Source organism: Puma concolor, chromosome A1 (assembly GCF_028749965.1).
Source record: "Puma concolor isolate L17-30 chromosome A1, mPumCon1.1.hap2, whole genome shotgun sequence".
Lineage (NCBI taxonomy): Eukaryota > Metazoa > Chordata > Mammalia > Carnivora > Felidae > Puma > Puma concolor.
In genome coordinates, this window is record NC_141667.1 from 41,317,023 (window position 1) to 41,330,984 (window position 13,962).

Sequence of the window (13,962 nt, forward strand, 5' to 3'; positions counted from 1 at the left end):
GTACGTGTGTAGTACCCTAGATTAAATGAATCTAATATATGCTTTTTCCTTTTAAAATTCTTCTCTAGGTATAGTTCTGAGTCAGGTTCGACATAATGGCATTTAGTGGCTCTGTAGATCTTTAAGCAAATTTGTTGATGTCAGTATTGTCTCTGCCACTGAAAAGGCATCTGATCCATTCTGCTACACACCCCCCCCCAACTCTGATTTTTATAAACATGTTCTCCCAGCTGGGTCAATATGCATAGAATGGGATGGGGAAAATGTTTAGTGCTAAGCAGCCTGCCTTCTCTTATTATGACAGGGGACATTTAAATGACATTTGTCATTTTAAGGGAGCAGAGTTTTTCTCCAAAGGAGGAGCTGGTCCAAAGCTGCTCTGGGGAAAATCAATTATACTACCTTGAATGGAAATGGGCATTTCTCCTCCAGATGTCTGTTGTGCTGTGGTCTGACCTCCTTGAAGATCTTAAAGCATTTCCAGGAGAAATACAGTTCATGCAACGCAGCATCACTTCTCAGGGCTCAGTTGTTTTCTCCAGCAAGGATTAAGGCAGGTAAGAAGTAACTTGGACTTTCAAAATGAGTGTTGCAAACTGGAAGCCAATAGTGCAAATGTTGCCTTCAGACACATGTCATTTGACTCACACAATTTTTTAAAAATCAGGACATTTTTACATACAAATGAAGATTAGTTGCTTCTTAGAAAAATCAAGCCATATGGCAATATAGGGCCTGTATTCTGGCATGTCACCAAGGGGCAGGGGCTGAGTCTTTGTCCTCTTTAGATGAGGTGCACTCTCCTCAGGTCACCACAGGCCCCCGACTCCCCACCCCTCTGGACCCCTCCACTAGGCCTGTTTACATGACTTGCCTGTCCCATTCAGGCATTTGAATTGATGACTTCTTACTTAAAATGTTATCTATAGCTCATATTAAAGCATCAATCTCTTATGTTTACTTTTTTAATGTTTATTTATTTTTGAGACAGTGTGTGCAAGTGGGGTGGGGGTAGAGGGCAGAGAGAGAGAGAGAGAGAGAGAGAGAATCCCACGCAGGCTCCATGCTGTCAGCTCAGAGCCCCACACAGGTCTTGAGCTCACGAACCTAACAGTTAGATCATGACCTGATAGGAAATTAAGAGTTGGACATCTGGGGTGCCTGGGTGGCTTAGTCGGTTGGGCATCCAACTTCAGCTTGGGTCATGGTCTCACGGTTTGTGGGTTCGAGCCCTGCATCGGGCTCTGTGCTGACAGCTCAGAGCCTGGAGCCTGCTTCAGATTCTGTGCCACCCTCTCTCTCCGCTCCTCTCCCATATTCTCTCTCTCTCAAAAATAAATAAACATTAAAAAATTAAAATAAAGAAAAAAGAATTGGACACCTAACCCACTGAGTCACCCAGGTACCCCTCTCTCATGTTTAAATAATAGGTCTGATTTCTACCCAGCCCATGTAGATTAGATTGCTAAATTATCCTTACAGAAATCTAATTTGTAATTAGCAATACTCTCCTAAATTGCTATGTTAAGTTCTTAGTGTGATAAATGTTCTATTATGTACATATTATTTCTCTTCCAAGTCACTCCCTGTCTTAGACACTAGTATGTTTTGATAGGTGTCTTTGAGGAGTTGTCACTATACTGTGAAAATCAATATTTAGTAAAATTTCACTTAGGTTTTTTTTTTTGTAATTCTTTTAGGTTTGCTTGTTGATTTACTTCTTTGAATTTTATTTTATTTTTTAATGACTTATTTTTAAAATATTTTTATTCATTTTTGAGAGAGAGGGAAGGGGAGGGGCAGAGAGTGAGGGAAACACAGAATCAGAAACAGGCTCCAGGCTCCGAGAGCTTTCGGCACAGAGCCCAATGCGGGGCTTGAGAACCTTGAGATCATGACCGGAGCCTACGTTGGAGGCTTAACTGACCGAGCCACCCAGGTGCCCCCACTTCTTTGAATTTTAGATTCTGCTGTAATCTCTGACCTCCAGGCAAGGTGAATGAATGGAGTTCTGATATGTTAATGAGATAAAGGTCTCATTAGAATTAATCAGAGAAAGACAGGCGCAGTTGCTGCAGAGAGAGCCAGCCTTATCAGCAATAAGGGAAGTAAGGGTTCTCTCAGAGCACTAGCTTTTTTCCCTGGAGTAACAGAATGCTTCCCTTCCCACCCCTCTTCCTAATCTCCTACATTTTAATTTTACAAATGACTTTTTTTTTTCTCTTTAACTAAAGGAAAAAAACCCAGCAGATTCTTTCCACTGCCACATCTAGGAACTAAAAATTACCATGTTTATCTGGAAACACATCCTTCAATTCTTCTCCTAAAGTTGGCTACTGTTCATGTTTATATTTCCTACAGCTACTACATATCTTATTACTTCCAACATGAAATATTTGAGTATCTCCTGTATTCCTGCCATTAGGACAGCCACAGGGAAATAGTTATGAACCCAGGATAATGCCAGGCTGTGAAAACCACCACCTCAAACTCTTGGAGTGTTCACCCTGAAACTCATGTAAATGGGGCAGATGGACAGATTGGTAATGAATAAGTAACACACTGGTACAGATGCCACAAAACAGGTATGAATAGAATGCTCTGTGAACTCAAGGGAAGGGATAAGTTATTCTGCCAGGAGAAGCTTCTTGGGAGAAGAGGAACAGGAGTTTGAAGGATGACTAGTTTTGCCCACACAGGAAGAAAAGTGGATACTCCAGGCAGAGGAAAGAGCCTATGTGAAAGGCCCAAATCTCGATGCACATGTAACCTGTTGAGGAAATGATGGGAAAGCTAGTATGGCTAAAGTGAATAGTAATACCAGAGCATTTCAGAGGACGTTTGCAACAATCCATTACAGTAAGAAATGCAGCCAAAACTTGGGTGGTAGTAGAATGGATGAAGGGGGGCTAAATTCAGGGTACAGGTGGAAGATGAAGGAACGGTAGCAGTCAGGGGCAACTGAAGTTTCCTCTATGGGAGCGTCTCTGCACACTAACAATATCAGAGGGAAAAACACAAGAGGCAGCACATCTGGGGTCAGCCAGCAGGGCTGGGACACTGGGAGTCTGAAGAATGATCTCTTTGGTGAAATCCAAGTGGATGGTCTTCATTTTTTTTTTTTTTTTTTTTCTGATATGACTTTTTCCCTCTCTTCCTTGAAATGCTTTTCTCTTATTTTCTAATACATCGCCTTCCTACATTCCTTTTTACCTATGTGATCCTTCCTTCTCAGGCTTGCAGAGGAAAAGGAATGACTGAGGGAGGCTATCTGTTGTCGGTTCACTGTTCCTATCTCGTGTCTATGCTCTTTCACTCTATTTTCTATTTCACAGCCCCTCAGTTACCACCTATGGACTAACTTCTAACTCCATGTCTGCCTCAATCTTTCTCTGGGTTCCAGACTTTTGTGCCACTGCCTAGGACATTTCCATCAGGGCACAGGCACTTCAAACTCAACATCCAAAACTGCTCTCATCTTCCCTGGCTCTCATGGATGTCTCATCTCAGCCAATGGCCCTCCATCTACTTGGTTTCTGACTCCTCTCAAGTCTAAGTTCCATGCGACCATTTCAGTCTTGGTTACCACTAACACAGTGAGTGGCTCACACATAGCACTCAAATATTGGTACAGTAAATGAATGAGGCAGAATGGGCTCTTACGTGTCTGGTTTCTGTCAACCCTCCTGGGAAAAAATGTCATCCTCTACCTTTCTCCCATCCCACTTTAGCTTCAGTTAATCAAATTAGTTTCCATTTGCTTCAGAAAGCCTTCCCTGACTACTACCCCACCTCCCTGGTCTGCTAAGTTCCATAATTTCCTGCATACACCCTAACCATAGCACACAGCATGTAGTTTCCATGAGCGCCAATTTCACCAACCAGCTCCATGAGGGATAAAGCAGTATCTTCTTTATACCCTGGTGCCTATTTGCTTGATGGAAGGAAGCTAGCAAAGAAGGAAGAACAGACTGGCAGATATTCTGTAGGAAATGTCCAGAACATATTTGGAAATGAGTATGGAGCTTACAAGAGGGCTATGACAGACAGAGATCTGAATTATCCATGGTGATGCCACTGGGGTGATCATTCTCACCCTGGAAAATGTGTGAGGGACAAACTCTTCTAGGTGTATAGGGGCTGAGATGGGAGACAGTCCTGGGTATGAGACAGCAAAGAGAGTGGGGACTGTGGTGAATTAGCAATAACAGCCGTGTCGAAAGGGGATCAGCTATAACTGCTATGCAGAAGTACTGGCCCAGTGTAGCCAGATCTTCTGACTTCTTTCTCCAAAAGGAGCCAGAAATCCCGATTTTTTAATGAGTGAGAAGTCTCTCACATTTTAAACTAAACACTGGGCCATATTCAGGCAGTGGCTTGGCAATTTGTGACTCCTGGTATAAAACATTAAGAAAAGCAGACTTACAAACGATGACATTGCATATATATTGATGATGGGAAGAAAAACAGGCCACAATTCAAAAGGGGGGATAGAAAAGATCTACAAGAACTGCTCATTAGCCACTAGCTGAGTTAATCTAGGAAACATATTTGAGGAAAGAGGACAATTTATAAAGGGGGCTGTCAAGTAATGAATATTGGATCAGGTCCTTAGTCTGATTTTGGAGTAGGAATGAGCTCTGTGAAAGAGGTCCAGTATTGAAAAATGAGGGATTTCTTTAATAGTAGTAGATAAATTTTTAGAGACTTGGGGTACAGTCTCAGCTATACATATCACTATGTATGAACATCATAATGAACATCATAAAATCCAAATGTGAAAATATGTCCAAGTCACCTCAACAATGAATCACACCATTTAAAAAATTAATTTGAATCATTAGACAATACTTTAAATTATATTAAAATTAATTTTATACCATGAGCATTGTGTGAACTTATGAACATAATACGGACTTATTTCATTAAATCCAGTTAAGATCACATGAAGTGATTTTTTTTTTACTCCCATTTTTCAGACTAAGAAACTAAGGTTGAGAAAGGTTCATTTGTTCATTCATTTATTCATTCAGTTGACAAATATTTATTGGATTTAAAACATTTTTCAATGTTTACTTTGGGAGAGAGAGGGAGAGAGAGAGAGGGCACAAGCCTGAGTGGAGGAGGGGTAGAGAGCAAGGGAGAGAGAGAGAATTCCAACCAGGCTCTGTGCTGCCAGCACAGGACCCAACTCCGGGATCGATCTCATGGACCATTAGATCGTGACCTGAGCGAAAATCAAGAGTCAGACCCTTAACCAACTGAGCCACCCAGGTGCCCCTAACATTTATTTGATTTACTATGCTGGGCATACAGTACTGCACAAAGAAGACAAAATCCCTGTCCTCAAAGAGTTTTAATCCTTGTGAAACCAAGTAGACACAGAAGTACAGTAAGTAGCCTTCCTTTCAGACATGGCGCTTTCTTTGAATCCAGGCCTTCTATTAATTCTCAGCTACAAAGCTTCTAGCAAGCAGCCAATACTCTTTAATAATAACAGTTTTACAGAGCCAGCAGGGGGCAGACCTATGACTCAGACAATGAAAGTTCTCAGGACAGCTAAGTAGTCACTGGCCTGCTTCCCAGCCACGTGATCTCAGCTGAGCTCCCTCTGCAGTTGGATTTCCTGCCCTGTGGTCCTGCCCTGTGACACTAGAGATGATAATACCTGCTCTGTTCATGGAAGAGTTGCAGTGAAAATACAGCAGGAAATAAGATTTTAAGAGGTGAATGTTCTTATGAAATCCTATGTATATATTTGTATAATGTTTGGTATATTACACAAAAAACTTCCAAGTAAATATAAATACAGTGTAATTTGTAATACTATACAAATAGCCAAATGCAAATACAAATCAACCAATGGTGAAATTCCCAGAAATCTCAGAAAATCTGGAGTATTGTTCTGGATTGTTGAGCTAGCTTTAAGATTGCTAACGTAACGAGAAGTGTCATTTAATTGCTTTAGAAGCATTTCCTTACAGCTGGACACAGAGGGGCAGAGGCAAACAGACCCAGATACATGAAGAGTTACTGAGAAGAGCTGACCTCCAGGGAGGAAAGTCACTGAAGAAGTATTTGCTAATTGCCTACCATGTCTGTTTTATTCATTGCCATATCGTCAGTGCCTGGGACAAACTTCCTGCTCTGAAAAGGTTTGCATCCCAACAAGGGAGACAATTACTATATAGATGTGTTTACGGTAGGTAGTAAGTGCTACACAGAAAAGAAGCACGGAATGATGGCTGGGGGGTGGAAGGGAGAGAGCAAGTATTAGTTAGGATAATTAAAGCCAGCTGCATCAATAAACAAATCATGCAATCTCAGTGGCTGAACCAATAAAGGTTTCTCTTCTCAGAAAGTCTGATTGGTGTCGGTCACTCAGGGACCTAGGCCGTCTCCACCTTACTTCTGGGTTCTCCAAGGCAGAAGAAGAAAGGAGGGATAGAGGAGCTACAATGATTCTGAATAAAGTGAAAATGCAGCGTGGTAGATCTCAGGGGGAAGAGGATTCCAGACAGAAAAAGCAAGCAAACAAACAAAAAACATCAAGGACAAAACCTGAGGCAAGTTCTGGTGTCTGGTCTGACATGTAAGAAGCTTAGAAGTTGTTACTCCATTCTCAGGAGAAGTAAAAAGACGAACAAACTGAAAAAAATCAAATATTCTTAGATTCATAAGAGAAGCGAAGTTACAGCACAAACCACTACATCCATATTGGAGAGACCAACAGATGAATATAGAGAATCACACCTTGGCAGAGCAGAAGCCTCTGTAGGAAACAGTGTTGGGGTGGGAACATCTGAACTGTAATTGATGAATTGCTGGAGGACCCGTGGGGACAACTCAGAGTTAAAAACTCCGGGGAGACCCAGCCATTAGACAGTCCCCACATTTTTGTGAGTTTTACCTCCTGGATCTCTACCAGATCCTCACAGTGAATACTGGAGAAAAATCCTCTACTGCTTCTGGCAGGGGAAGGGGTAAAGACACCATTTTTAAACATGCTAGAGCATTGTGTTCTTCTAACAAGGTGCGACCTCAGGAGAAACTATGTAACCTGAGCCTAACCTGCTGGGATTTTATTAGGGCCTAATTGATCTAGAGGAAAGGAAATCTCCAACTCCAGCACACTCTAACCACCCTGTCCCACTTAACGGAAGAGGAAAAAAAAAAAAAGCCCTAAGAAGTACATGTGAAGTTCACAGTCCAGAGGCAGAGGCTCACTAAAGGCCCAACAATCACCATAAAATGCTTCCCTTCCCCACTGTACCTTACCACACATAATAAAAGGCCTATTTACAAAAGTTCCTCTTACCTAGCAAAATATGCCTGGCTATGAGGAAAATATTACAAGGCATACTAAAAGGCCAAAAAATAAAGTCAAACAAACAACAACAACAAACAAAACAAACAAACAAACCCCAAAGACACAGGTGGAAGAGAGAGCAAGTATCACAACCAGATTCATGTATGTCAGGGATGTTGGAATTACCAGATCAGGAATTTAAAGCAACTGTGATTAATATGCTAAGGGCTCTAATGAATAAAGTAGACAACATGCAAGAATAAATGCAATGTAAACAGAGAGGTGGAAATTCTAAGAAAGACCCAAAAAGAAATGCTAGAGATCACTGTAACAGAAATGAAGCATGTTTTGATGGGCTTGTAGTAGATGGACATGACTGAGGAAAGAATCTCTGAGCTTGAGGATATATCAATAGAAACCTCCAAAACTGAAAAGTATACAGAAAAAAAAAAAAAAAGGCTAAAAAAAGATAACCAGCATAGAATATCCAAGAACTTTGGGACAACTACAAAAAATGTAACATACATGTAATAGGAATAACAGGAGAGTAGAAAGAAGAAAACAGAATAATTATTTAAAACAACAAGTGAGAATTTCTTCAAATTAATGTCAGATACCAAACTATAGATCCAGGAAATTCAAAGAACACCAGAGAAGACAAATACCAAAAAAAAAACACCTACGCCTAGGCACATAATTTTAAACTACAGAAAATGAAAGAGTAAGAAAAAAAATCGTAAAAGAAATCAAAGGAAAAAATATCTTACCTATAGAGGAGCAAAAATCAGAACTATATCTCACTTCTCCTCAGAAACGATGCAAGCAAGAGGAGAGTGGAGTCAAATATGTAAAGTGTTGAGAAAAAGAGCTGCCAATTTAGAATTCTGTGCCATGAGAAATTAAGACTTTCTTAGACAAATAAAAATGGAAAGAATTTGTTGCCAGTAGGTTTGCTTTGCAAGAAATGTTAGAAGTTCTTCAGGGAGAGGGAAAATGGTTAATAGATTAGAAACTCAGATCTACTTAAAGAAAGGGAGAACACTGGAGAAGGAATAAGTAAAGGTAAAATAAAATCTCCTATTTTTCTTAATTGATCTAACAACTGCTCAAAATAGTAACAGCAGTGCTTTATTCAACTATGTATGTTTATGAGTGTGTATATATGTGTGTGTGTGTGTTTATGTATATATGTATATATATATATACACACACACACTTATGTGTGCTTATACATACATAAAATAAATGATATAAATAAATATGTATACACACACACACACTTATGTGTGCTTATACATATTTTATACATAAAATAAATGATATCAATGCTACAAGGGGCCAGAAGAATTTGTATTATTTTGTTATTAGAGGGTACTCACACTACCTGTGAAGCAGTATAGTGTTAACTGAAAGCAGACTTGGATTACTTGTAATGCGTATTGCAAACTCTAGGCCAACTACTAAAAAAGAAGTTTAACTGATATGTAAGAAAGCAGAGAAAATGGAATCAATGCTTTTCGACATTATATTGGAAGTCCTAGCTAATGCAATAAAGAAAACCAAGAAATAAAAGGCATACACATTGGGAAGAAATAAAACTCTCTTTGTGTGCAGATGACATGATTGGCTATGTAGAAATCCCCAAGAGAATCAACTAAACCCTCCTCCCACCCCTAGAGCTCAAAAGTGATTACAGCAAGGTTGCAGGATGCACAGTTAATATACAGAAGCCAATTGTTTTCCTACACATACTAGCAATGAACAAGTGGAATTAAAAGCACAATACCACTCACCTTAGCACCCTCTGAAAATGAAACACTTCGGTATAAATCTGACAAAATATGTAAAAGATCTATATGAGGAGAAACCAAAACTCTGATGAAAGAAATCAAAGCACTAAGTAAAAGGAGAGATATTCCATGTTCTTGGATAGGAAGATTCAAGATGTCATCTCCTTCCAACTTGATCTGTAGATTCAATGTGATCCCAATCAAAATCCCAGCATTATTTTGTAGCTATCAACAAACTGATTATAAAGCTTACCTGGAGAGGCAAGAGACCCAGAATGGCCAAGACAATACTGAAGTAGAAGAACAAAGAGGGCTGACACTACTCAATTTTAAGTCTTACTCTATAATTTTTTAAAAATTTATTCATTCTGAGACAGAGAGAGTGAGCAGGGGAGGGACAGAAAGAGAGGGAGAGAGAGAATCCCACGCAGGCTCCACACTGTCAGCTCGAGCCTGATATGGGGCTTGAACTTCCAAAATGTGAGATCACGATCTGAGCCAAAACCAAGAGTCGGACGCTTAACCGACTGAGCCACCCAGGCACCTGTAAGTCTTAACTCTAACGCTGAAGTAATCAAGACAGTGTGGTACCGGTGGAAAAATAGAGGGATCAATGGGACAGAATATAGAGCCCAGAAATAGATTCACACAAATATAGTCAACTGATCTTTGACAAAGGAGGAAAGGCAACACAAAGAGGCACAGATAGTCTTTTTGACAAATGGTGCTGGAGCAGCTGGGCATCTGCATGCAAAAATCAATCAGTCTAGACACAGACCTTATACCTTCCACAAAAATTAACTCAAAATGGATCAGAGACTTCAATATGAAATGCAAAACTATAAAACTCCTAGAAGATAACAAGAAAACCTAAATGATGTTGGGTATGGCAATGACTTTTTAGTTATAATTCCAAAGCACTATCCATGAAATAAATAATTGATAAGCTGGACTACATTAAAATTAAAAACTTCTGCTTTGTAAAAGACAACATCAAGAGAATGAGAAGACAAGTCACAGACTGACAGCAATATTTACAAAAGACATCTGATAAAGGATTATTTTCCAAAATGTACACAATTTCTTTTTTTTCCAAAATGTACAAAATATTCTTAAAAGTCAATAATAAGGAAGCAAACAACTCAATTTAAAAATGGGCCAAAAATCTTAACAGACTACCTCACTGAGGAAGACATACAGGGACACCTGGGTGGCTCAGTCAGTTTAGTGACTGACTCTTGATTTCAGCTCAGGTCGTGATCTCATGGTAGGGAGATCAAGCCCCGCATCTGGTTCCGTGCTGAACGTGGAACCTGTTTAAGATTCTCCCTCTCTCTCTCTCTCCCTCTCTCTCTCTCTCTCTCTTTCTTTCCCTCTGCTCCCCTCCCCCATTCACACACACACTCTCTCTAAAATTAAAAAAAATTAATGATAAAAAAGATATACGGATGGCAAATAAGATGTCCTACATCATATGTCATCAGGGAAATGCAAATTAAAATGAGGTGCCACTACCCGCTTATCAGAATAGCCAAAATCCAGAACACTGACAATACCAAATGCTGACAAGGCATTCTGATCCATTGCTGGTGGTAATGCAAAATGGTACAGTCACTTTGGAAGTTGGCAGTTTCTTACAAAACTAAACATACTCTTACCATGCAATCCAGTAATTGTATTCCTTGACATTTACCCGAAGGAGTTTAAAACTTATATCCACACAAAAACCTGCACTGGAGTGTTTATAGCAGCTTATTCATAATTGCCCCATTCTAGGAACAACCAAGATATTGTTCAGTTAGACAAATAATAAATAAACTGTGATACATACAGACAATGGAATATTATTAGGGCTAAGAATAAATGAGCTATCAAGCTATGAAAATACATGGAGGAGGCTTAAATGCATATTACCAAGTGAAAGAAGCCCATCTACAAAGGCTGCATACTGTATGATTCCAACTATATAACACCCTGGAAAAGGCAAAACTATGGAGACATTAAAAGGATCAGTGTTTGCCAGGGGTTAGGAGGGAAGCAGAGACGAACAGGCAGAGCACAGAGGATTTTTAGGGCAGTGAAACTACTCTGTACGCTACTACAATCATAGATGTAGATACATGTCATTATACATTTGTCCAAGCCCATAAAATATACAACACCGAGAGTGAATCCTAACGTAAACTATGCGCTTTGAGGGATAAAGGTGTGGTAGTGTGGGTTTATCGATGGAAACCAATGCACCTCTCTGATTGGAGATGTTGACAGTGAGGAGGGGCTATATGGAAAATCTCTTGCGCCTTCTGCTCAATTTTGCTATGAACCTAAAACTGCTCTAAAGAAATAAATCTGAGGCACAAATGTGCTTGGCTTGTTCCAGAAATAGCAAAGAAACCGCTGTGGTTTCACTCTAGTTGAAGAGAGGAATGGAAAGAGAAGCAAGGGCCAGGCCACCACATAAGGCCTCACAGGCCAAAGGAAGAAGTGTGAAGATACGGTCGTGTGGAGTTATTTAGTGTCCCGGAATGATGTGTTTTTACAAACGCACAAGGAAACAGAAATAGTTGATGGTTATAAAAATGATTGTGTAAACTAAATTATGAATAGTCTCCATTTTCCAGAGAACTCTTTTAAAAATGTGTTGCTGTATCTACTTCCCTGAGTGCAGAGTTATAATTTTCTAATACTTGAGCACATTTTCTAAATATCCAAGACCCTAAGGAACTTTTCCTGTCACCCAGGAGCCACAGAGCCAGGCACCATGGATAGCCCGTTTCTCTCCTTCACCAAGCCTGATGCCTGGCCTCCCATCGGACTCCTGCCAACTGAATGCTTGTTTGTTCTGGAACTGCAAACAACCTCTGACATCCAGTAGTTCCTCAACTACTGTTTCTAAGGAGCAGCCCAACCAGTCTTTAAAAGCCATCACCTCAAAGTCCTGGAATTTTCACACCTGAAATAGATTTTTAGTCTCTCTGTCTCAAAACCTGAAGCATTGCAAGTTTCGTGTTACTTTAGTGAACGCTTTAACCTAAAAAAGTAACTACCAGATGAATGGTAAGGGTGAAATTAAACGTACTTATCCTAAATATGGTAGGTTAGCTTCTCACAGTTAACAAACAAAATCAATTGTATTGTAGGTGTTCCGTGAATGTCGACTTCATGTTTCTGACCACATAAATTGTTGACGATGAAATTCAATGACCTCTCTTGCTTACTGTAAGAAGGATCCTAACTCAGAGTTTTCAACTAAAAATGTTGTAATTCAGAATTTGCTTACAGAATTGAATAAAGGTTTTTGCATTAGGGATAAACACTGTGGGAGTACTTCTGGTATACTGGGTTGGTGGTTTTGCGCAAGATGCTTAGAATACCACAGCCCTTCCTCACAATACTTGTAAACTCTTCTGGCCCGTTTCCCAGATTTGCTTGAAAAGGGTCAGAGGACAGGCTGAAATTAATGACATATGAATGCTGAATCCCAGTTAGAGGTGTCTTTATTTTTTTTTTTTTTCAACATTTTTTATTTATTTTTGGGACAGAGAGAGACAGAGCATGAACGGGGGAGGGGCAGAGAGAGAGGGAGACATAGAATCCGAAACAGGCTCCAGGCTGCGAGCCGTCAGCCCAGAGCCTGACGCGGGACTCGAACTCACGGACCGCGAGATCGTGACCTGGCTGAAGTCGGACGCTTAACCGACTGCGCCACCCAGGCGCCCCTAGAGGTGTCTTTAAAGGAATCATTAGGCTACACTTAATAAAAGGGGACTATGAGAAGAAAAAACTTGGGGCAAATTATACACTGAAGGAAAAGAAGATGGGAAACAAGGCAACTTCGGAGATGGGAGCTGATTAGTATCTCGGGAAGTGAGTTTTCTTTTTTGAATCTACGTATCTTAAAGATAATATAAATACAGTGAGACAGAGATGAATGGACACAGATGGTCACTGATCTCAGATTAGGAGTAGGGGTGTGAACATGAGGGTCCTTTCTGGTGCTACGCCCTGGGATTGTGGTTTTAGGACCCCATTCTCTTTATGAAGGAGAACGGGGTTTTTGCTTTCCCAAACAGCAGTAACATTAGCGACAGCAGCAACAAACACCTGACTGTGCTCCCCATGTATAGTACTCGCCATATATGAATCCCTCTGTTTCATGTTCCCCATCTGTAAAGTAGGGATTACATGATTATCGAATCCCCACAGCAACCCTAGGAGGGAGGGAGGTCCAGTGAGTGACTTGCTCAAGGTCATAAGCTAGGTAGTGTCAGAAAGCGAATTCGAACCCAGTAGCCTGACTCGGAAGTGTAAACTCTCATTCCCCGCACTACGCGAGGCTCAGGGAGCAGAAGGGACATATGCAAAATGCCAGCTCTCCCTGCAGACGTATTTTACTGGAAACTCTCCCGCCCTGATGCCTCTCTTCCCACACCACCCTTAGCCTCTTCATTTGTCAGGCACAACACCTTCCTTACTTTGCTCTTGTCATTCTTCTCCCCTTCTTGCCAGAAGGTTCCAGCGGGTGGAAGACGAAAGGGAGCGGACAGCCCCCGGCACAGGCATCTTGTCTTCTTCTTAGTGCCGTCGCTAATATTCACTGAAACTCCTTTATTAGATGTGTGGTTCAGTTATTCTAGAAGCATTCACTGAGCGCTCAGAGTGGGAACGTTCGTCCGGAACGCAAATATTAATTTACTTTCTAGGATACGTTTTTTTTTTTTTTTTTAACCTAAGAGCCTAAACATCTCAGACAATTCCCTTTCTGAGTGGAAATCTTCGCCCTGCGCCTCACGGCTCAGGGCCCGCCTGAAGGGGGCAGTGGCGGCAGCCGAGTGGGCTCCGCCGGCAGGCGCGGCGGCTCGG

At 40.8% G+C, this 13,962-nt stretch overlaps 1 long non-coding RNA gene across 1 annotated transcript in view; it reads right to left on the reverse strand.

Annotated features, from left to right (window-relative positions):
* Positions 1 to 13,943, reverse strand: part of LOC147584120 (uncharacterized) — a 124,379-nt gene extending 110,436 nt beyond the window's left edge. Inside the window, exon 1 of the long non-coding RNA XR_015241237.1 lies at positions 13,575 to 13,943. This is a non-coding gene — a long non-coding RNA (uncharacterized LOC147584120). The remainder of the gene's footprint in view (positions 1 to 13,574) is intronic.
* Between the last annotated feature and the right edge of the window lie 19 nt (positions 13,944 to 13,962).